Consider the following 25858-nt stretch of genomic DNA (forward strand, 5'->3'; position numbering starts at 1 on the left):
TCCAGGGCCATTGCTCTATCTACTGTGTCAGCTAGCTGCACTCCTCACCTTCTCTAAAAATACAAGACTAATGGTAATTTGTATGACCTGGTGCTAATAGGGAAAAGAAGGAATTGTTGTTGTTTAGTACTTTTTCAGTCATGTATGACTCTGACACTATTTGGGGTTTTCTTGGCAAAGAGATTGGACTGATTTGCCATTTCTTTCTCCAGTTCATTTCACAATTGAAAACTCTGATACAAACAGGGTTAAGTGACTTGCCTAGAATCATAGAGCAAGTAAGTGTTTGAGGCCAGATTTGAATTCAGAAAGATGAGTCTTCCTGATTCCAAGCTTGGTACTCTATCAACGGTACCACCTTGCTACTCTATAGGGGAAACTGATGGGAGTAAAAAAAAAAAAAACAAATAAAAAGAGAATGTTGGGGTGGCTAGGTGGCGCAGTGGATAAAGCACTGGCCCTGGAGTCGGGAGTACCTGGATTCAAATCCTGTCTCAGACACTTAATAATTACCTAGCTGTGTGGCCTTGGGCAAGCCACTTAACCCCATTTGCCTTGCAAAAACCTAGAAAAAAAAAAAGAGAGAATGTTTTTCCCCAAAACTCAAAAAAGCCTCCATGGGAGCTATTGATTGTTGGGGAAGAGGTGGCATGTGAGGTAAAGAATACTAAATACTGAGAAAGAAGAGAATGGAGTTTAGCTATTCCAACTTTTTTCTTGCCACTGAACTTGAATTACTCAGGAAGAGAGTGAGACTGATATCTGTCTCACTAAAATTCAGTTCAAGTAGGTTTAAGTCAAGATATCACTCCATGATGTCACTGATTCTCTTTGAAAGGAAAGATGAACAACAGTGCTTGTTTTATGTTCCATGCTATGTTTAGGGCTGCTAGGGGAACTGAGGACATCATCGAAGAGGCCTGAAAAATGGTGGCTAGACAGGTATGAGTAGATGTCATTTGCTTATTCATTATCTGGATCATACCCCTGAATTGTTTGTATCTACGTTATTGCTCTTTGTCCTTTACTTTTTGAAGAGGACCATGGTATCAGGGTGGCAATGCCATGACAAGCAAATGAATTGAATTTAAGTGAGGGTGCTGTCCTAAGTCACCAGCTTCACTTTCTTCTCCAGAGCCTTGTGGGACAGTGACCAGATATGGATCAGGACAACTTGAGATGTCCCCAAATACAGTGGGAGACCTTGACCTCTTTGACTGAGTTAATGACCATTCAATGATTATCTAGGTATTCCTAGGACAAAGTAGGGAGTCTGGCAAAGGAGCCCATTTCAAGAAATACTACATAGACTCAGCCAATCGCATCAAGAATATGTATTGTGAGGGGCATCTAGGTGGTGTAGTGGATAGAGCACCGGCCCTGGAATCAGGAGGACCTGAGTTCAAATGCAGCCTCAGACACTTAATAATTACCTAGCTGTGTGACCTTGGGCAAGTCACTTAACCCCATTGCCTTACCAAATAAAAAGTAAAAATAAAATAGCATGTATTGTGTATTCAGCACTCTTCAAGATGCTTTGAAAGACACATCGGCCTATAAGTCACTCTCTTGTATCTTCTGGGTCTGCAATTACACTAGTAATTTCTCTGATTAGCTTTTGTCCTTTTCTTTATCTGAAGCAAGTCTCTCCCAGTTCATTTGGGGAGAAGAAACAAACATTAATGAAATAGAGAAATATTAAACTATGAAAGTGACCATTTGGTTATAAATACTTCTATTAGATTGTAAACTCCTTGAAGCCAAGGATTGTCTTTTGACTATTTTTGTATCTCCAGCACTTAGCACATTGCCTAGTATATACGCCATAAATGTTTATTCATCAATTAGCTATTCATGCAATAGGAGGGAAGGAGAGGGAGAGTTCAATTCTTGTTGGGAAGTTTTCATGGTTGAAGTTGGGTCTTCACATGCTGCCTCTTGAACTATGTAACCATTCCAACACTGAAAGCAGAAGTACAGATGGAGGTGGTTATAGGTTGGGCTAGCCACCAGTTATGGATATAAGAAGGAGGACATGTTCTTCTAACATGTCCATTTACATAATTGAACTGATACCAATCATCATATCATCAATCATTCAAAATCATCCTTGAAGATCATCAAAATGGACCCAATGTGAGAACTCAGGAGAGGAAAAAAATTGTGTGACCTTAGACAAGTCATTTTAAACTCTATGGGCCTTGATTTTCTCATCTATAAAATAAGACTAGATGGGATTTTGAAAATTTGATATGAAGTTGCAATCTGGACTTGCTTTAGGGTCTGTCTGCAGTTCCCTAGTTTCACAAAATTGAATTGCTTTTGTCCTTTTCTCTGTCCTAAGCAGACCTCTATCTAAAACTTTTCTCCTTAAAACTTAGATCCCAGGGCTCTAAGCACTGACAGGTAAGCTCAGTTGGAGACTTGAGAGTTTCCAGAAGGGACACAATGAGCACACACAAAAATCATTAGCTACTATATATATTTAGACAGATAAAAATACATTTTCACTGGCTCTGATTTGGTTTTTACATAGTTATTGCTCCCTCTATCTGCAGTTGGCTTGCCCAGAGAGGTAGAATCTGGGTTGCAATCTGGCCTGATTAGGTTGTCTGACGTTGTGATTTGAAGGCCACTAGGAAGATTTTTTCCCCCCGCTCCCCCCAATACTTTCCTTCGGGACCTATATTTTGTTAAGAGAAATACCACTCAGGACCTTTCTGTGGCAAGTGTTGCTCCCTACAGAGTCTTCTTTTAAAATGCACAAACCCAAGAGAAGAGTCACTCTAATAATAAGAGTCTTAACATCTTAGCCAGACAGTTTATCAGATCCATTTCCCCCCTAGAGAGGGAAGGACACCTAAAGACACTCAATTAAGGAAGGAACTCTCTGGTCCTCAAAGGAGAAAGGCACAGAAAGGAGAGGCACAAGGACTGGAAGAGAAAAACTGGGTGTCCTTCACAATTTCACCAAGGGGGAAATTGGTTTCATTGTTATTTATGCATATACTAGATGTATTACCTTGGGGAAGTCTCTTGGCCTCTTTGAGTCTGTTTCCTCATCTATAATATATGTTTTTACTACCTAATTCACAAGGTTGTTGAGAAGGTCAAAGGAGTTGACTAAAGGGAATGTACTTTGTAATTACATAGTGTTCAATAAGTTTTGGGAAGAGGGAACAGTCATCAATTAAACAACTATTTTATTATTATTTTTTGTTGTGCTGTTATTTATAAATATCTCATTTGACCTTCACAATAACCCTGGAAAGTAGAGGCTATTATTATCTTTATTTTACATATAAGAAAACTGAGGCAGAGATTTTAGTGCCTTGCCCAGAGTTACACTATTAGTATCTAAGGTTAGATTTGAACTCAGGTTTTCCTGACTCTAGATTCAGGTTCTATTTTCTGGGCTACCTAGCTACATATATAATATCTGTATATTACACACATACATGTATATATATACATACATATGTGTATATATATATATATATATACACACACACATGTATGTGTGTCTCTTTATCCATTTACAAAGTAGGTACAGACTATTTGAAAACCGGATATAAAGTTGAAATCTTAGATGGTATTTCTATTTCAATGGAAGTGAGAAGAGTAATTTCTAAGATTTTAAATACCTGGTATTATGAAATGAATTAACTATCCCAGTACTTTGACACTAAGACTTAAGTATGATTTATATGGGGGCATTAGCAGTAAACAGTGAAACTTGAACAAAAACAAGGAGACCTGGAAATGGTGCTGGCCATCTAGACCTGGCTACAGTTATTCTGCAAAATAATCAAAGCTCATCTTTAGTTTTCTACTTTCTCTTTCACCACTAAAACCCTTACCAGGCCACTAAGACCACTGAACCATTCCACTCCCCCACCCACCCAAAGAGTAGACCTCTCCTAGCCAGAACAGTAATTCTCACAATGACCCTGTGAGGCCAAATGAGAAGGTTTAACTAAATAACCTCTGAAATTCCTTCTAAGGAAAAAATCTATAGTTAATGTTATTGTTTGGTTGTATTCAACTCTTTGCAACCCCATTTAGGGTTTTATTGGTAAAATATTGGAGTGGCTTGCATTTCCTTCTCTAGCTCATTTTACAAATGAAAAAACTGAGACAAAAAGGATTAAGTGACTTGCCCCAAGTCACACAGCTAAGAAGTGTCTGAGGATGAATTTGAATTTAAGAAGACAAGTCTTTCTGACTTTAGACCCAGCACTATATTCTTTTCAATTCCTAGAGCCCCTATTCCAGGTACTTCCTCTCAGATAAGAGCAAAGACCTGTTGGAACTATGTTGCTTTCCTTTAAGAAACTCAATAAACTCTGAACTCTTACCCAAACTGGCTCCCTCATTCTCCTATTTACATTTATAGACTGTTAGCATTTGAAAGGACCTTGAGCTACCACCCCTCTTTCCTCAATTTTACAAATGAGGAAACTGAGACCTATAGAAAGGAAATAACATATCCAAGAGCACATAGTCAGGTACTGGCAGACTCAAGATTAGAATCCAGAATCCTTCTATTTTTGTATTCAGGGGACTTAAATTTATGACAAGTTCAACTTTAATCATCCCTACCTTTCGTCTCTCAGTCAGCCATTCAGTCAACAGTAGTTCTTAACCTGATGCCCATGAATTTCTTGTGTATTTGTTTTGATAACTTTATTTCAATAATTTGTTTTCTTGTAATTTCCATGCATTGTATTTTAAACATTAAACAATATGATTCTGAGAAAAGGTCCCTTGGTTTCACCAAACTACCAAAAGGGTTAATTAAACAAAGTGGTTAAAAACCCTCACTAAGAAGGGTATGGAAGGTGAGTTCTAGAAGGGATCTGAGTGATCACAAAGTCCTTTCTAATCTCCAGTCTCAAGCATTTGGATCAACCTTGCCCCACACCCTCCTCTCAGCAGGCATTTCCATTAGGGTCTTGAAATAACACATTTCACATTTAATGTGACCTAACTGCATTAGTTAATGGATGGATGGATTGATTAATGAAGCTACCTACATCCTAGAGAAAAGGCCTGCAGAAAGATTCCTATTTAACATTGGTGAAGGAAGCAAGTTGCCTGGTGGCAGGTGGGAGGGAAAGGTGATTTAGATGAGAGAGACAAATCATATTGATTAAAGTCTCAGTTTCCACACGATGCCATTGTGAAGGCTCCCTTCACTCAGCTGTTACTCTATCCTGCTCATAGTGTATGTTCAATAAATGTTTGCTCAACCGATTGAATAGGTTTAGAAATCAGAACTATTGCTACCCCTCCCCCAAACCATATAGATTTATTTAAACAAGGATCCAAATGCCAGCCCCTCCCAAGGGAGAGTTGGGGGGTGTGGGGGTGGAGAAGGAGGAGGGAAGTTTTTTCCAAAGCTAAGGGAAGCTCTTTACCAAGGCAGGGGAGAAAATGCAAATCGGCAGGCTCAGGAAACTAGGGATCAGCTGTAATGGGAAGATTTCAGCTTGATATATGGTGCCAAGGACGTTATTAATGGTTTGCTGATTTTTACCTTTAAAAACTTTGGGTGGATTATTTATTATGTCCCCTGTGTGCGTATGATCTATGAAAGGCGCACTAATCTTTGTGCACAACCTCCCATGTCCTGGCTCCTCTACAGCTTCTAATTAGGTTTGGATGCTGCCCTCCCTATTCGGGGGTAACCACCCACATGCAAAGCCTGAGGAAGCTGCCCAAAGCGGGGAGTCCCCCTGGGAATCATTCAGTGTGGAGCTTGGAAGTTCCTTGTGCTCTGTAATGAGTTTCAGGGGGTCTGCTTCAGTGAAATGTGGTACACAGAACATTGAATTGGGAGGATGGAAACCAGGGTATGTCCCACCTGTCCCTGGGCATGTTACAATCTCTTGTCTAGGCCTCAGTACCTTTACCTCACCCATCATATTCCCATAGGATTTCCCTCCTTTTTTCCCCCAAGGCAATGGGGTTAAGTAACTTGACTAAGGTCATACAGCTAGGTAAGTATTTAGTGTCTGAGGTCAAATTTGAACTCAGATCCTCCTGACTCAAAGGCTGGTGCTCAAACCACTGTGCCATTTAGCTAACCCAACCATCTCGCTCCTTGTGAAGTTTTCTCTCAGTGTAGAAACAGGGGATTGGCCTAGATGACCTCTTCAATTCCTTCTAGCTTGAAATCTCAGATTCTGCATTTTCTTGGATCCCTTTTAGCTGTAGCATTTCTATGATTAGATGACATGGAAAATTGGGAAATCACTGGGGTCTTACCCTGAATGACCCCCCCCCCAGTGCTTATGACCAATCAAGGATCAATGAGAGCTGATCCAGAATCATTATTTGCCTCCAAATAAAACATTAAATAATAATAATAATAATGTTTCTCATTCTTCTGAGTGGAGATTCCCTGATATCACCACCATCACACATTATTATTGTCACAGATACAATTAAAAAAATAGTGGTAGTTGTCAAATTAGGGAAAAAGCGTTATATTATGTAATTTTACTATCTCGCACTTTATTTTTCTTCCTTAAGGATATGATTTCACTATCATCACATTCAAGTGAGATCAATATATAACATGGAACCAATGTAAACTCTAACAGAATGCCTTCTGTGGGGGGTGGGGAAGGGCAGCAAGAATGGGGGAAAAATTGTAAAACTCTAAATAAAATCTTTCTTTAAAACAAGTGGTATCTACAATAATACTAATAACTATAAACATAAAATTAATAGCTCACCTCCTTAGGGATTTAAAATTTCTTTAATTTTGCAGAACCCATAGGATGGGTTTTGGGGTCATTCCTGAGTCCTAAAAGGGGATTCTTAAGTAATATATTGCACTTAATCTCCTTAAACTATTTTGTTAACTTCCATTTCAGGTCATGGGGGAACTGGATAAAGTTGGGAAGTTCTTTTCTTTCTAGAGATCTTCAAACACAGAATAGAGATTCCTTTGTCTTAGGTAATTAAGGTGGTAACTAACCTGTTTAGAGAGAACTGATTTGAATTTCTTTAGGGTATTTTCAAACATAAACTCACTGTGCTGAAGAGGAGAAATCATTGAGTCTAACCCTTTTTACAGGTAAAGTAACTAAAGACCACAGTGGGAAGTGGTCTCCCCCAAGGTCTGCATTGGGTAGGTAGAGACAGAGCCAAGATTAGAAACCAGGTTCTCCTTCCATTATCTCATCTTGGGGTTCCATGATGCTTTTTAAAACCTCTTAGGGAGGCAGTTAGGTGGTACAGTGAATAGAGCACTGGCCCTGGAGTCAGGAAGACCTGAGTTCAAATCCAGCCTCAGATACTTACTAATTGCCTAGTTGTGTGACCTTGGGCATGTCACTTAATCCCATTACCATAAATAATTAAATGATTTTTTTTAATTTAAAAAGAAACCTATGAGGTTCATCAAGGAAGCTATTATCTTCTGAGCCTGGAGCAAAGGTTTTGAACTCAAGATTTCCTAATTCCAAGACCAAGACTATCCAGAGATGAAAAGAAAGTATCATTTAGGTACCAGAGTAGATAAAATGACAAACCTCTTCAGGCCTCAGGGAATGAGCAGCATTTCATGGGTCTAAGAGCAAGATTGGATGTATCTGCTACTTCAGAGAGCTGTCATCGAGACTGTCTTAAAGGAGCAAACTAGGAGATCAAGGAATAGTTTACTTGTCAGATCTATGGAAAGGGAAGCAGTATATGACCAAGAAAGAGATGGAGAGCATCATTAAAAACAGATTAGATAATTTTGATTACATTAAATTAAAAAGCTTTTTTACAAACAAAACCCTGTAACAAGTTCAAAAGAAATGTAGTAAATTGGGGAACAACTTCTGCAATTAGTATTTCTGACAAATATATTTCTAAAATATATAGAGAATTGACTCAAATTTATATAAAAAAGCCATTCCCCAATTCACAAATGGACAAAGGATATGCAAAGACTATCCATAGTCATATGAAAAATTGCTCTAAATCATTACTGATTAGAGAAATGCAAATTAAAGCAGCTTTGAGGTACCCTCTCACACCTATCAGATTGGCCAATATGACCAAAAAGGACAATGATCAATGTTGGAAGGGATGTGGGAAATCTGAGACACTAATACATTGTTGGTGGAACTACAAACTCATCCAACCTTTCTGGAGAGCAATCTGGAATTATACCCAAAAGGCAATAAAAATGTGTACACCCTTTGATCCAACAATACCACTACTGGGTCTATACCCTGAAGAGATCATGAAAAAGGGTTAAAAACATCACTTGTACAAAAATATTCATAGCACCCCTGTTTGTGGTGGCAAAGAATTGTAAATCGAGTGAATGTCCATCAAATGGGGAATGACTGAACAAACTGTGGTATATGTATGTTATGGAACACTATTTTCTATTAGAAACCAAGAAAGATGGGAATTCAAAGAAGCTTGGAAAGACTTGCATGAACTGATGGTGAGCGAGATGAGCAGAACCGGAACATTTTATATCCTACAGCAACATGAGGGTGATTATCAGCCTTAATGGACTTGCTCATTCCACCAATGCAATTAATCAGGGACACTTTTAGAGCACCTACTACAGAAAATGCCATCTGTACTCACAGAAAGAACTGTGAAGTTCAAACAAAGATCAAAGTCTATTACCTTCAATTTTTTTTATAAAAAAAGTGCCTTACATTCTACACTATTTTGCTATCTCTCTAATATTTTGTTTTCTCCTCAAGGATGTGATTTCTCTCCCAACACATTCAATTTCAATCAATTTATAGCATGGAAACAATGTAAAGATTACCAGACTACTTTCTGTCGGGAGTGGGGGAGGGAAGGGAGATGGAGGAAAGATTGCAAAATTCAAAACCTTAGAGAAAATGATGGATAGAAACTACTATTGTATATAATTGGAAAACAAATAAAATATCAATTAAAAAATACTGGCTTAAAGTGAGAGGTGAGGCAAGCAGCCACGCACTGATCCTTGCTCTGTAACCTTATATTGCCATTTTTCAATGAAATGAAATCAATGCCAAAATTATTTTTCTGGTTTGTGTAAGGGGGGGAAAAGAAAATTAAATATAACTTCTTAGCATTTTCTATTTCCTACATAATGAGGGCTAGCCCAGGACAAAAATGTAAAGAAGTCAGATTTATCTGTGTTGCCCTCCCATCTGCCTCTCTGAAGTATATTCTTTCTAGTAGCCTGGTGTGTCTTCCAACCCTCCTCCCTGGACACAATGCCCCCTACTTCCTTTTGATAGCCAAATACTTTTTATTGGACTGGACCACCAAGGATTTTGTTTCTTTGAAAGCTTTTTAAGTTTCAGAGTTGTCTATTCTTACTCTAACAAAACTCCCATTCCCTCCTGTAACAGAAGAGGACTAGACAATGTGACAAAAGTATTACATTAATGTGTGCTAATATTGGATTAACATTATCAAATGAGATAATGTTTCTGAGCACTTTGCATATGACACGCATTATAACAATGCTTATCCCCTTCTCCACCTCTGACTTGTTACTTTGACCTCCTATTTTCCTTTTACAGATAAAATTTGCTAAACCAAATGAATCTCTACTAGGTCAAATTTCAGGTATTGGAAGGAAGTAAAGAAGCATGGGCACTTTCAGAAGATATGCTTAGGTAGGAGTGAGTATCTTACTGTTCCTGAAATCACATCAGCTAAGTGACTGCTCATCTTATTTTAAGGTCAGCCTTTTAACTACTTTGGGGAATAAATGACATTTCTTCTTCATCTCTTGGAAAGAGAGTTGGTCTTGAAGTCAGGAAGTCCTGAGTTCAAAACCCACCTCAGATATTTGATAAACTGTGTAACCCTAGTCAAGTCTTTCAACCTGTTCTTTGTTTCTTTGTCCTCATATATAAAATAGAGATAATTGTACCTATCTCTTAGGATTGTTAGGATCAAGTGAGATTTTACACACACACACAGACACACATTTATGTGTATATAAAAAATATAAATTTATATACATGCCAATATATACATATATTGCTCTATAAATTCTTGTAGGTTGTTTTATGCTGTGATCATTGTTACTGTTGTTGTTGTTTATCATCATCATTTTATTCTTCTCCTCTCATTAAACCTAACTCCCTTCCCTACCACATCCTTCCTAAATCTAATCTGTCAAATGCCTGGCTGCTTCTCACCTTGGCTAAGGTGACCAGATTTTAGATGAACCAATCACCTGGATGCTATGTTGACAAGAACACTGATCTTGAAGTTTGAGAGATTGGGTCTGACTCTTGATTCTTGTGACTTTGTACCAGTCACTTCATACACAGCCACAAAACTCTGGAAGTTAGGCTATCTATTCTCCTTCAGTGCTAGTCTTTGAGTTTCCATTTCCTCATAATAATAACTAAAATTTATATGAGAGGGTTTACAAAGCACTTTACAAACATTATATCTCATTTTAAATTTGTAACAATCCTGTGGAGTCTATTGATATCTCCATTTAACAGATGAGGAAACTGAGGCAGACAGAGATTCAGAAATTTATACAGGATTACACAGCTAGTAGGTGTGTAAGTATAGACCTGAACTCAGATTTTCCCTGTCTGCTCTATTCCTAACATCACCCAGCTGCCTCAATTGTAAATTAAGAATAATAACATTGATCTTCTCCATCTGAGGGATTGTTGTGAAGATCAACTAAAGTAATTCAATTCCATTATGCATATGCATAACTGTGTTAGATGTTTCAAAGACAATTGAAAATCTATTTCTGGACTTAAGGAGCTTGCTTGCTATTGTATTACATGGAAATCACTTTGCAGCCTTAAATCATTTATGTAAATTGCAGTTTACATTATTATGAAATTACCCCAAAATTTGTCTGAAAACCTGTTGACTCCCAATTTCTACTATTAGATAGCCCTATGCCTCCCACAGTCATTCACCCCATCATCCTTATGTCTCCATTTCTATTCCTCTGCTCTTTCCTCACTCCTCTTCTTGAGAAACTTCAGTGCTTCCTTATTGTCAGGACATGATAATAATACTTCTCTGGCTCTTTTCAGTCTAGTTCCAACTCATCTTTTCCCATTTTATTTCACAATATGTTCCTTTACTTTGTTCTACACCCCAGGAAAACTGCTTTCCTTGCTGTTTTCCCTATATGACATTCAGTCTCCTACTTCCTTTGAATAGATGCTACCCCAGCTCTGGAATGTTCTTTCTCCTCACTTCTGCCTCTTGGAATCCCTGCTTTTATTCATTAAGCTCATATATCATCTCCTACAAGATATTTCCAGATTGTCCCAGATATTAATATTCTCCCCATTGTAATAATAATAAAAGTATTCAGGGTCTATATATTTTTTATTTACTTAGCTACATATATGTGGCTTTTCCCAATTAGAATGTTTCTTGTCTTTGTGTCTAGGACAGTAACTGGCACATTATTAAGTACTTATGATGAACCATACAGTATGCTAAGCTCTGAGGCTACCAGCACAAGCTAAAGGAAAGCCAGTCCCTGCCATCAAGGAGCTTACATTCTAGTGTGAAAGACAACACATACAAGAGAGCTGAAGAGAATGATGATGGGAAATGGGTGCTGCAATCAGAGAAAAAGCTCAAAGATCAGGGTTGTTTAAGATAAAAACTCAAGGACTGACCCTGGGGTATGAAAGCTCAGATTTTAATTCCCAGGCCTACAAAGATCACAGATATTACAGACCTCAAGCTGTTCACAGATTAAACACATCTAGACTGAATAGCAAAGGCCTAGGCAAGAAGGACTGAGGCAAAAGAGGAAAGGAATAGGAAAACAGTCATTAAGAAATGACTGGGTTTGGACCTACTTGGGTCCAGTCTGGAGCTGGGTCCCATATTGTAAGTTATGGGCCCAGAAAGATGGGATCTCATTTAAAGGAAGAGAAAAATCTTGGATTAATATAGGTCCAGGAAAGAAAGAGGAAAGAAGGGAGAAGGAAATAGCAGGGAGCCCAGGAGAGCCAAAGAGAAGAGAAGAAAAGCTTAGTTCAACATAGATCTGGCCACCTGGAGCTGGGGCCAAATTGTTCCAGCCACATAGGCCTGAGCACATGATTCTAGTTTAAAAAGAGAAAAAAGAGTAGCAGTCCTGCTGAGAATTCAGAGAAGAAAGAGACTTCTGCCCTGGTGGTTTTTTGCTTAACTGCATTTTAATGGAGGATGAACAAGGGTGATGCTTAGGGAGTGGTTTAGCACCTGGTTCCAGATATTCTCCAATGCATATGCCATAGGGGAGGTCCCCCAGAAATGGCTAAGACAGTATTCATTGCTCATAGGTGATGCTCTTTTCTTGCCCCAAAGTGCATGACTTTCAAGACCAACTTGGCAAAAGATGACATCATTTCCCTGCTTCCCACTTCAAGAAGGATTAGGATTACTCACATGGTAAAGTCCAGAGAGTCAGAATCAGAGCAAGGAAAAGGTGAAGTATGGCCAGCCTGGGTCTGTCATCCAAATGAAGGCCCCAGGAGGAACTAATGGGGAATAAATGTCTGCTGAATTGAATTAACTTGAGGTACCAGTATCCCCAATACTGGAGGTCTAGAAGCAAAGGTTGAGAACATTTAGGTATGGGTTGGATCTTGCGCTTTGGAGATCCCTCCCAAATCAGAGGCTCTGTGCTTCTACTTCTGATCTCTATGGTCAGCCTCCAGCTTATAGACAGGGTCAGGATGTCTTTGTTAATCTTTATAACTGGTTTTGAGTTAAATCTTTCCACAGTCTTGTTTTTTTAGGTCCTATTCAATTTCTTTCAGGCCTGTGGACCTCTGCTATGCTGCTCATCTCTCTTGACCACTGCAAACTTGCCTTTAGTGATCTGCCTTTTCCAGGGAGGATGATTTCTGACAACAAGGCTTTGACATCAGCAACTCTTTGGTCTTCATTCTTATCTTCTCTGAGTAGCCAAAGTTCAGAGATTTGCCCAAAATCTCATTGTAGTACAAAGATGCTAAAACTTTTCATCTTAACTCCCATGGCTCTTGCCTGGAAGGTCTACCAGACCAAGAAACTTGAACTCTCATGCAAATACATAGGAAATATCAACAAAACAGGATCTTAAACTTCCTCTTCCTACAACTGAGTTTGGATTCAAATGTAGTATAATGGATAAAATCATTGCTCTGAAAGTTTGAATTGGGCTCTTAACAAAGACTGCCATTTAAAGGGAAGATGTTTGAAGTGTTTAGACAATGAGGGAACATTACAATTTTTTTTAAAGCAATTGAATTAAGGTTTATCTTTAAAAGAGAAAAATAAAGTGTTGATACCATTTGTCCCCAAAATTAAAGATGTAAACTTTCAAAAAAATAAAAGTAATATTCTGTAACATGTTAAAACAATGCATTAAGAATGATTATGAGAAATTGTGGATAAAGGGCCAGCCTCAGGGTCAGGAAATTTCTATTCAACTTCTGTTTCTGATATATACTATGGCTGTATGATCCTGGGCAAATCAGGGAACCTCTCAGTTATAGACAACTCTCTAAGAACATAAGATGCAGAACAGTTGTAGATCTAGACTTTTCTTACCAGGAATTTCCTACTTCAACAAAGACATAGGTATATGGATAAATATAGAGATATAGATAGATATATAACTTTGAATATATATTATATAAGATGGAGTATATTTAAATATTATATAGAAAGGAAGAGAGAGATTACATAGTATAATTAAGGGTGAAAGGTAGATGAGAGGAAAGAAAAAGGGTGAGGAAACAAGAGAATGAATAAAAGACTGAAGAAGGGAGGAAAGAAAGATGCACAGAGATACTGTGAGATGAGAGAAACAGGACATAGAGAGAAAAAGTATAAAAAAAAGACGTAAACAAAAACATGCCAGTTTTTAGGTGAATCTGTCAGATATAATTGCTCTTACAAAACATACCCTGCCTTATAAAACAAGCACAATCATTTGGATTGTGAAAAACAATTTTTAAATTATTATTGTTTGTTCTTTCTGTCCTAAGAATTCTCTTCAGTATCTAAACATTGTTCACAGATCTTCAAGTGTTTTTATCAGACTTTTAGTTATTATTTTTTAAAAAGGTCTTATTTTAATTGATGTCTTTACATCATGTTAATTTTTAAATTTATCTCTCCCTTTTCCCTAACAGTGTCATACCATGAAACAAAAATGGAAGCTAACCAATACATCACCCATATCTGACAACATATGATACATTCCATGTTTATTCGGTAATTCCATCATTCTTACTTTCATAGTCTATCACCTTTGCAATGAAGGGAAGCGGGGCCATTTTCTCAACTCTTCTCCTGGATTAAACCTGGTCAATATAATTCTAAAATATTGTTTCATTTTCATGTTGTTGTGCTTTCATTCTCTGTATACCTTGTGGTAGCCACTGTGGACATTTTCTTGTTTCTGCTTATCTAACTAAATCTGTATAAGTAAATACAGGTCTTCCCAACTGCATCAGAATTCTCCATATTTGTCCTTACTTGTGGCAGGTAAGTAATATTCTATTATACACAATTTATTTAACCATTCCCCAATCCATGGGCACCTACTTCAATATTACTGTTTTATTTCTGCTAAAAGGGATATTATGAAGATTCTGGTATATATATGGTACTTTTCTTTCTATCTTGGACCTCATTAGGGCTTTTAGTCATTTCTTTTTGTAACAGCCATCAAGAATTACTTCAATGGTGATTATTCCCCAGATTGATTAAATCAAAAGAAAGGTCCCTTGTGTCCAGAAATTTACTATGTCTGCTACCCCTTCCATCTAATGATTCCTACTTAGACCCTCCAATTCCCAGGGTTTCATTGGATCCACATTCTTCTCTGTTTATAGTTTGTGGCTTGCCCTAATTTTACAAAATTTCTCTTTGCTTAAACTAGGCTTCCCTATGTCCCTTAATTAAAGTTCTGGGCCTATACTTTAATCTAAATTTTTATGAATTCAAGTCCATTCAAAGCATTTCTGCTTCATTTATAGCAGGAGGTATAGGAAGCAAAGGAGAAATGTTTTAATTTATCCATATTAAGATTAATGTCACTACTTACTACTTAGGGAAGGGAATAAGTATATATATATATATGTATATATATATATACATATATATATATATAATGTATGTATATGCATACACACACATACATATAAAATGAAGCACTTTTGTCAAGTATTATCTCATTTTATTCCCACAACCCTTTGAAGCATTATTGTTATCCCTACTTAACAGTTGAGGAAACTGAGGCAAAAGCAGTTCAGTGATTTGCCCAGGATACCCACATAGCAAATATCTGAGATCACATTTGGCCTCAACAATTTCTTTTGCCATTCCCTGCCAAATCTTCTGACTCCAGACACTCACCCACAATACCACCTACTGCTTTTATGTAGGTTGATCACTGAAAGATCAAAGTTAGAAAACACTAGACTAGAAGATCTATTATGGAAACTGTCAGCTAATAATTAGCAGTCTAAATGAGGGCAAGTCTTTTTGATGGATTTTGACTTCTTCATTTGCAAAATAAAAGGGTGGAATTTAATCTTTTAGGTTCTCCTGTGCCATTATTCTTCCTCCTAGGAGTCTTTTTATAAACAAATATTCCTAAAAACATAGAATTCTTTAAGATCCATGAAACTTTTAGAAGGGATCAACTAATCCATCCTTTTTCACTGGACAAAAGGGTCCCTCAACTTTGAGATGAGAATTTACCCTCAGATTTTTGAGCCTTACCAGGCATATCTCCAAATTGGTGTCAGACCCCCACTCCCTAGCCTATCCCAACTTGTTCACCTTTCTCTATATTATGGTTCCCTCTCCATGGTTCTGACCAGGAAGAGAGTGCAGTTTCAGGAAGCATCATGCACTCCACTCTTCTCTAGAATTTTGACTGTTAATACCCAAATTCTCCATCATACTACCATTCAAGTACTTTTCTCCCTTCTTTCCTCTCCCAATTTCTAATGATCTCAAAGTTGTAGGGAAACAAGAAATAGTTTCTTCTTGCTCCTCCCAAAAATGAAAGGGGGAGTCTTATCCTAATTCAATCCAAAACAATGGGAATTTGGTTTTAAGCAGATCCCTCAAAATGGTATAACTTCTATTAACATAATGATAACTTTAATAATAATAACTCACATTTCTTTAGCACCTTAAGGGCCTAGTTGTATGCATTCCTTCAGTCTCAGCAGAAGCATTGATTCCTGTGATAGAGTATTCTTCATCAACCATCTGTCCTGAGAGATTCTGGCTTCCCTCACTACCCTGTTGCAGTGACAGGCCATCGGCACCTTGTTGGGCCTTGATGGATTGCCCTTGAGCTAGATTTCATACATCTCAGTCTTCCAGGGGGAGCCTTGACACAAATAATTGGTGTCACCTCTATTGAGTGCATGCCAAATGCTGACAGAACAGTTCATAATAAGGGATGTGGGTGATGGGCTCTTGATTGGGTGGGGGGAGAGAATTACTAGAAACACAGCAGAATGGCAAAATGAGGCTGCCTTGGGAGTTACCTTGAGGTAAATGGAAGTCCAAGGGCTCAATTTTACAGGACAGCAAATGTTCAGTTGTCCTTAATGTTGAAAATAAACATGAATTTGTCTGAACAGGAATAGTTTCCCCCAAAGCTCACTTTAAATTCAACACCTAGTATACATGTATAACACAACATAGTTGATCAGTTCAATCAGTTGGACTTTTGGTTCTTTATGGATTTGTGTTTTCCTTTATTTTCTCTTCTCTACAAGATATTTCACACTTTACACTCTTTGCTCTAGTCTAAGTGTGTTTCTGTGAAGTTGAAAAATGAAATTAATTCAGGGGTTTTGGAGCAAAAGCAACACCACAGTAGGAAGTAGGTGTCTTGGATTCTAGTATTAACCTCTTCACCACTCACAAACAGAATGATCTTGGGCAAATCACATATTATTTTGACTGAGTGACATTTTCCAAGTTTCCATAATTAATTAAGAACAGAGATGAAATTCTAATACAGATCCATGACTTTTAAGTCCAAAGTTTATTCTACCAATATAGTTCAAGTTTTAAATTTTAAATGGCCAAAGTGACTTGAGTAACAGTTCATATTGATAAAAATTGCAATGAAAAGATTCAGACAGAGGGTAATAAAGTATCTCTCAAATCTAGAATTCTCTTCTACACAAATCATTTGCTTGACCTCCCTGGCTTCCATCAAGGTCCACCTAAAATCCCCTCTTCTACAAGAAGATTTTTCCATTTTCTTTAGCTAGGTGACCCAGTGGATAAGGTCCCAGGCTTAGAGTTAGAAAAATCTGAGTTCAAATCTGGCCTCAGATACTTCCTCAACGTGTGACCCTGGGCAAGCCACTTAACCTTGTTTGCTTTAATCTCCTCATTTGTAAAATGAGCTGGAGAAGGAAATGGCAAACCACTTCCAAGAAAACCCTCAAAAGGGTCAATAAGAATCAGACACAACTGAAAAATGACTAAATGACAAATTAATACTATTGTCAACTATTGTTGACCATCTGCAGCTTTTACTGATACATGGCTGTGTACTTAAGAGCAAGGAACATTTTTTTTTCTTTTCTTTGTATGCTCAGCCTGATACATAGTAGGCCCTTAATAAGTGCTTATTGATGAACTGAAAGGGTGTTTGGCTAGGTCAGGTTCTACCACTATTAAATTGTGTAATGCTAGGCAAGTCAATTAACCTATAACGTAAAGGGATTGACCTATATTAATTTAAAGAACTCTTCTAGGCCCATCATTTTATAAATCATCACTAGAAATAATCAAGTGATCATTTGGTCATAGAGCTTTAAAGAGACTTAGAGCTAGAAGAGACCTTGGAGGTCATTTGGTCCAATCCATTCCTTTTACAGATGTGGCAAGAGAGATCCAAAGAAGTAAAGTGACTTTTCTAAGTTCCTATAATTAATAAGAACAGGGATGGGATTTGAACCCAGACTCCTGATTTTTAAGTTCAGTGTTTACTCCATGACACTACAAGTTCAGTTTCCTTTTTTTAGGAGAAGAATTTAGTAGTATTATTATCCTCAGTTTAAAGATAAGTTCTGTACATAATATAAGTGACTTGTCCAAGATTATTCTGTTTGCAAGCGGTGAAGATTTAATATTAGAGACCAGCTCTCCTGAGAGCTAAGATGGTGTTCCTTTTGCTATAAAATCTTGACTCTGAATGAATGTCAGTTTTCAATATCATAGAGACATACCCATAAAATCAACCTTCTGGCTTTCCAAAAGGAAGTGCAAATTAATTCTCCAAAGTATCCCAAGTATCATCTAAACTGTGCTCCTAAAGAGCTCAAATTCTAGTTTGAGAATTTTTCCTAAAGTCACTCATGCAATTCAGTTCAACAAACCTTTCTCCAGTGCTTGCTGTGGGTAAAGCTGTAGAAAGTCATCACCTACTTCATAGCACTTGTGTATCCATTTCTTACCTTTGGCATTTCAACAAGCACTAAGTATTTACTATATGAAAGGCACTATGTTAATCATTGAGGATATAAAGAGAGTTTAACTAAAAAAAAAGTTTTTAAAAAAGACCCTAGTCTTTTTAAGGAATTCAGAGGGCTAATGGAAAAGAAAGTAAATAATAACTATGTACAAACAACATATAAATGGGATAAATTGAAATAATCAAGGGAAAACTAAGATTAGGGAGAACTGAGAAATGCTTTTGGGGTTTTTTTTTTGCAAGACAGTGAGGTTAAGTGACTTGCCCAAGGTCACACAGTTAAGTAATTATTAAGTGTCTAAAGCCGAATTTTAACTCAGGTCCTCCTGATTCCAGGGCCAGTGCTCTATCCACTGCGTCACCTTTCTGCCCCTGGGAAACACTTCTTACAAAAAAGTGTAACCTTAGTTGATGCTTAAAGGAAACCAAGGAAGACAAAAAACTGAGATGTGGAGGGAGAGGGTTCCAGGCATGGGGACCAGAAAGTGAAAATAAAGAGAATCATGAGATGAGATGCTCCTGAATCACAGAATACATGGAGGAAAACAAGATATTGTATTTATTGCTCAGTTGTGTCCAATTCTTGGTGATCACAGTAGGTTTTCTTGGTAAAGATACTGAAATGGCTTTGCCATTTTCTTTTCTAACTAGTTAAGCTTCTGAAGCCAAATTTGAACTCCTCTTTCTAATTCACTAGCGCCACCTAGCTGTCCTAAGCAAGCAACTAGAAGTCTGAAAAGCTAGGAAAGGTCTAGGTATGAATGGATTTTGAATGCCAGAGGGTTTTGTATTTGATCCTGGAGGTAATAGGACATTTTCTGAATGGAGGTATGTGACATGGTCATACCTATGCTCTAAGAAGGTTACTTTGACAGCTGAGTCAAGGATAGACTTGCTCAAGACCCCAGAGGGAGAAAGTAACAGAGCTATGATTTTATTCAAACCTTCTTCAAAAATCCAATATTTTTCCTTTTTTTTTCATAATTCTAATCAGTTTACGGTTTCCTTCCATAGCACCACCATTGACCCTGTTTTGTGTAACTTTAAGGTTATATTTAACAAGTAGGAATTCTTCATACCTGTATCATGGACAATGAGCTGGTGAGCTGTATAAAGAACTGGGCTTGGAGTCAGGAGGGTCTTGAGAAGACTTGAGTTCAAATCTGCCTCAGATACAAGTTACATTAAACAATTGTGACATTAAACAAATCACTTAACTTGTCTGTCTCAATATCATCAACTATAAAATGGAAATAATGATAGCACCTATCTTCCAGTATTATTGTGAAATTCAAATGAGATATTTGTAAAGCAAATGACATATTTGTAAATGTTTGTAATTTTTTATTGTAAAGCTTAGCATTTAGCACAGAGTAAGTGCTTAATAATTATGCTGTCCCATGCCTCTCTCTTCACTGCTATTCTCTTAAAATAGGGAATAATTTAGATTCATTGTCTCCATTTTCTCATCATCCATTCAGTCTTCAATTTATCTGGCTTCTCTCCAAGGTGGCCCTTTAATCAAAAGGTCAAAATGACTTTTTTGATTTCTAAATCCAATGGTCTTTTCTTAGTCCTGATTCTCCTTGTCATCTTTTTAGCAGTTGAGACTTGGCATAGTGGATTTGAATTAAGAAGATCTAAATTCACCTCTCATTCCTGATACCTAGACATTTAATAAGTCATTTATCTGAGCCTTGGTATCCTCATCTATAAAATGGGAGTTTTGACACCTAAAGTATCCACTATAAGCTACTGTGAGGATTAGATGATTCAATGGGTTATAATTCTTTGGAAACTTTATAAGGGCCATAAAAATGTCTATTATTATTTTTGTTACCTAATCTTCCTGGAGATGCATTCCTCCTTTGTCTTGCATGATACTATCCTTTCCTGGCTATTCTTTTACCTGTCTGAGTGTTCCATCTTGGTATCTTTCATAAATTCATCAGAGTAGATGCCTCTCAAGACTCTATCCTATCTTCTGTTCTCTTTCTCTACCCTCATTCTCTTAGTGATAGGACCTAATGAGCACTCCTTAATTTAGATATTCTGACCCAGTTTCTCCCATCATTTCTAGATCCACATATCCAACTTATACTGGACATCTCCTACTGAAAGTTCCACCAGCACTTCAGATTCAAAGTTCTCAATAGCAATCACAAATATATCATCTTAAAGCTTGCTTACATATATTATCTCACAGCAATCCTAAAAAGTAAGTTCATTTATTATTCCCATTTTACAGATGAAGAAATTGAGGAAGGCAGAGGTAGAGTGACCTGACTAGGGCTATATAACTAGCAAATTTCTGGGGTAATATTAAAATGAGTATTTTTCTAGCTCTAAGTCCAGTCCTATAGTCATTATAAGCCCCTTCTTTTAATTTCCTTATTTAAAAAAATTATGGTATCAGAAACCCCATAGAATAACTGGAACCATAAATGTGAAACTAGATGATAAGAGAAATGATTATTTTTTCCCCTATATTAATAGCCTACTATTGAATCGGGACTAAATTTCCCTCTTCCTTTTCCCCATTTAGAATTCAATCTCTTCTGGACTATTCAACCTTTGAAGTGTAGGGCTGATAATGAGAAGTAATATTGAGTCAGACACATCCAAATGAGAAAGTTTAGATCTGATCAAACAAAAGTTTAAGTGGATTCTGGCCCATTGTGCTTTAGCCAGACAGGTCTGGATAGAAGTAGATTCTCTCTTATGGATAGATTGTCTTAGATGGGATGATATGGTATAGAGAAGTCTCTTACATCTGAGTATTCAGAATCACATCCCCCAGTCCTTCATTAAACTATGCGCACCTCTCATAATGCTCATCTTCTCATTACTTGAAAATCAATCAGTTGATTTCTACCAACAGGGAGCACCCTTTTTCCACTTTATAAATAATGAAGGTTTCGCTCTCTGCTCAACCAGAGGAACAACCATTTTGTGGACTACTTGCTAACAGTAGTTAATAAAATTGATTAATTTACCCAGAAACTCTCTCTTGGAAATTTTCACTCACCACATTGATGTCCCTGGAGGTTAAGTGTGAGTCTTCCTTCTTACTCAGATTACACCTTTTGGCCAACCCTCCAGGTAGGTATGGCCATCGTGTCACTTTCTCAGACAGTTTTTCCATTTAAATAGAGAAAATACCCTATGCTCAAACCACTACTAGTGTGATATGGTACACATGATCAGTAAGGATTTGGTTTAGTCTCCAAGGCTAATTGTCTCTCATGCCCCTTGACACAGAGGCTCAGGGAAAATAACTGAGATACTCCTTGCTTCTTAATGCCACTTTCAGGCAAATCACTTTGCAATCACCTCTCCTCCTTTAAACTTCATTGTATTAAGACTTTTGTTGCTGTCATCAGTGAACATCTAGGTAACTGAACCTCTTCCCAATAACCCTTTCACGACAAGTATCTTGACCAGGTGAAATCAATCAATCTTATTCATAGGTTTGTTTCAGTTAATCCAGTAGACAAAGTAGACTTTAGTAGACTAAGTGTTTAATTTTCTTCGAATTGGAGTGATGTTGCATAGGACACATGTTCAGACAGACTTAGAAAACTAATGGTTATCTGTGAGGTAGTTAGATGGTGAAGTAGATAGAGGAGTGGACATGGGATCTGACTTGAAAACTAACCTCAGACACTTCTAGTTGTGTAACCCTGGGTAAGGAATTTAATCCTGTTTGCCATAGTTTCCTAGAATGACCTGGGGAAGGAAATGGCAAATTAGTCTAATATCTCTGCCAAAAAAAAACAACAACTCAGTGGGGTAAGACATTACTGAAATGACTGAACAACAACAAAAAAGGGGGCCATTTGTAAATTATTAAGCTTGTTAAAAGCAGGTATTCCAGAGGTAGAGGCCAATGAATCACTTTAGTAAAACCCCTCAGGAGGAAAAGGAGTGACCCAGGTTTTGGTCTAAGTCTAGGATGTTCCTTCCCTTCCCCTCCCCTCACTTTTGGCTATAGGACAACTTTCAGAGCTTAAAAGAGTTTGGAGGATTATGAAATTTTCATCATCTAAGTAGTGTTCTAGATTCAAAGTTCCATGGAAGCTCAGTAAAAGAACTAAACCATACCTGAGGGGAGCTACTGGAGCCACCCACAGAGAAGAAAGAAAGAAAGACCTCTAGCAAATTTCCAAGGTGAATTTTTTTTTATTTTTTTGAATGTTGTTTTATTTTTATTTTTTCCATTTGCATTCAAAGATGGTTTTCAATATTAATCTTTTATAAGTTTTAAGTTCCACAATTTTTCTGCTTCCCTCCCTTCCCTGTTCCCTGTCCATGACAGCAAGTAATCTGATAATAGTTTATACATGTACAATCGTGTTTAACATATTTCCATATTAGTCATGTATCATAGACTTTTATAGTATGTTTTAGATGAAGTGTTCTTATTATAACACTGTAGTAAATCACTCCTTTCTAAACATTAATTAAGTCCAGTTATTTTAATTGATTCATAACAAATAATCTTGGCAGTAAGCAAACCAGTGGGGGCTCATGATCTATAGAATGAGAAAGGCACCCTCAACTCCTTGGATCTACAAGGAAGTTACACTCTAATGGTCTGACATATCAGTATAAGTGGGAGTTGAGAGAATCTCTTCAGAGTGCTTGTATTTTTATTTGTGTGTGTATGTGTGTATATATACATATATACATATGTGCATATATATATATTTCTCTCTTTAGATGTTATGTTTCCCTCAGAGAACTCCTTGAAGGAAGAAACTGACTGGCATTTATATCCTTATGTCTTTTTATCCTTAGCACATAATTAATACTTTATAAATGTAGGTTCTATTTTGTTGAAATCAATTTAAGGTGCCATTTAAGTCTAAATCCTATAATTCTGTGGTATTTTTCTTTTCTTTTCTTTTCTTTTCTTTCTCTCTCTATTTCTTCTCTCTTTCTGTCTTTCTTCTTTCTTCCTTTTTGGCATTTCTGTATATGCCAGAATAGAGATTCTTAACTTGATATACACAGACCTCCAAGGGGTCCATGGAGAGACATTTCAAGGGAATTTGAATGGAAAAAAAATCTTTATTTTCATTAATATCGAACTAAAATTAAGCATTTCCTTCCATTATATAAAAAAATTATACTGAGAAGGGGGGCCAATAGGCTTTACCAAGTTGAAATAGGGTCCAAGATACCAAAAAAAGTTTATAATTTCCCAGAATGTAGCCTGACATAGAACTTACTCTTTAGCAATTCTACTTCTAGACCCTACCATAGTTACAGTTAATAGCAGTACATATATGGACTGGGAATCTCCATCCAAGGTGCATTCTGCTTTGCCCCTCTCATTTGTACATATGTAGCTTTAGACAATGCTATTTGGTTCTGTACCAGCTCAAGGGAGAGTCCCTACTCCAGGGGAATGGTCTCCTTCCTCTTATGCTTTTTCCTCTGCAGCATTGTTCCCATTATCAGCATCTCCCATGTACTCTGCATGCCCAGCACACTGCACAGGAAAACAGCTCTACAGCTGACGATGCCCAGGTATCCTGTTGGACAGGCTCTGACTCAACAAGCCTGTCCTATGTCAAGTATGAGAAGGAAACCCAGTTGATTTTATGGTTGGGATATCTATCCCCCCTACCCTACCCCCCAATATGTTGGATGTTTGTGTCTGTGTGTTGCAGGTACATCTCACAAGTCATGGATCCAGTGAAGTCAGTTCCATGATGAATACTCCTTTAAGATGTTCCCAGGGAGGTAGAACAAAAGCATCCAGGCTGCTAACTCTTCAGAAGGTTCAGAGTACACCAAAAGTTCTAGGGCAAGGGGCAGATGGTGATAGAATCCAGGCTATTGAAACCAAGCCAGGACTCACTTGGGAGAGGCTAGATCCTCCATAAGTACCTGAGCACATTTGGGCCATGAAGCCAGGTCCATGAGGTTCTGAAGTGTTGGCAAGGTATGGTACATGGTTGAGCAGTGGTTCAACCCAATCTGTGGGGAATAGACTGGGTATTTAATGAAGTGGATCAGGCAAGTGAAATTTGCTGCAGTAAAAGAACTAAAGGGAGTTTCATGAATAACAAGTGAGTAAAAAACCCTCCCTTTACTTCGCGCTGCCCAGTTTCTCGGAAACTACAAGTCCTGGGGTGCCTTTCTCGGCAGGCAGCGCAGCACGCTGGGGACTGTAGGCAGAACCGGGATTGCTGGAAATGGTGAGGAAGAAGTTCTATCTCCCTGCAACTTACAGGTCTTTACTTACACCTGTGATGTGGGAAAAAGAGAGAATGTCTACCTAACAGCCGAAAGAATCCAGAAGGAAGTTGGAGAGGTCTCAGTCCTGGTTAATAATGCTGGTGTGGTCTCTGGGCATCATCTCTTGGAATGCCCTGATGAGCTTATTGAAAGAACCATGATGGTCAATTGCCATGCACATTTCTGGACCACTAAAGCTTTTCTTCCTACAATGCTGGAGATTAATCACGGTCACATTGTGACGGTTGCAAGTTCCCTAGGATTGTTCAGTACTGCTGGAGTTGAGGATTATTGTGCCAGCACATTTGGAGTTGTGGGTTTTCATGAATCCTTGAGCCATGAACTAAAGGCTGCTGAAAAGGATGGAATTAAAACAACATTAGTTTGTCCTTACCTTGTAGATACTGGCATGTTTAGAGGCTGCAGAATCAGGAAAGAAATTGAGCCTTTTCTGCCACCTTTAAAACCAGATTATTGTGTGAAACAGGCCATGAAGGCCATACTCACAGACCAGCCCATGATCTGCACTCCTCGTCTCATGTACATTGTAACTTCCATGAAGAGCATCCTACCTTTTGAAGCAGTTGTCTGCATGTTTCGGTTCCTAGGAGCAGACAAGTGTATGTACCCTTTCATTGTGCAAAGAAAACAAGCTACAAACAATAATGAAGCTAAAAATGGAATTTAAGAATTTTTCGGTCCAGATTGTTATTTGGACCTGAAGACAATTAAAATGTTTCAAGGTGATGCATGTCAGCATCCACCCTGAGTCAGCATTTTCTGGATCCTAAGCCTGCATGAACTTTTGCAAATCAATCTCTTTTTTTTTATAGACTGTAAATTAACTGACTAGAGTACTTGGAAAATGTGATAGACAAAAATGAACTTAATTAGCTGCCAACAGTGTCCTTTAGTTAGGACACTAAACCAGTAAAGATTTTTATAGAAATGCACTGTTTCCTTTCTTCAGACTATCATTATTATTGAAAATGAAGAAAAAAGTCTAGAGATAGTAATTTCAGTGTATTTCAGGTGTGTTTTTCTTCAAAATTTCTCCAGGATTTATAAATTCATACTGTTGAAAACTCCTTTCAACCAACTTTTTGCATTTTAAAAGAATAATGGCAGTACTATTCTTAT

General features: G+C 37.6%; 1 pseudogene; it reads left to right on the plus strand.

Annotated features, from left to right (window-relative positions):
- The first annotated feature begins 5006 nt into the window (after positions 1 to 5006).
- Positions 5007 to 25628, plus strand: LOC141517472 (retinol dehydrogenase 10 pseudogene; annotated as a pseudogene).
- Positions 25629 to 25858: the final 230 nt, after the last annotated feature.

This window comes from Macrotis lagotis, chromosome 1 (genome assembly GCF_037893015.1).
Source record: "Macrotis lagotis isolate mMagLag1 chromosome 1, bilby.v1.9.chrom.fasta, whole genome shotgun sequence".
NCBI classification, from domain to species: domain Eukaryota; kingdom Metazoa; phylum Chordata; class Mammalia; order Peramelemorphia; family Peramelidae; genus Macrotis; species Macrotis lagotis.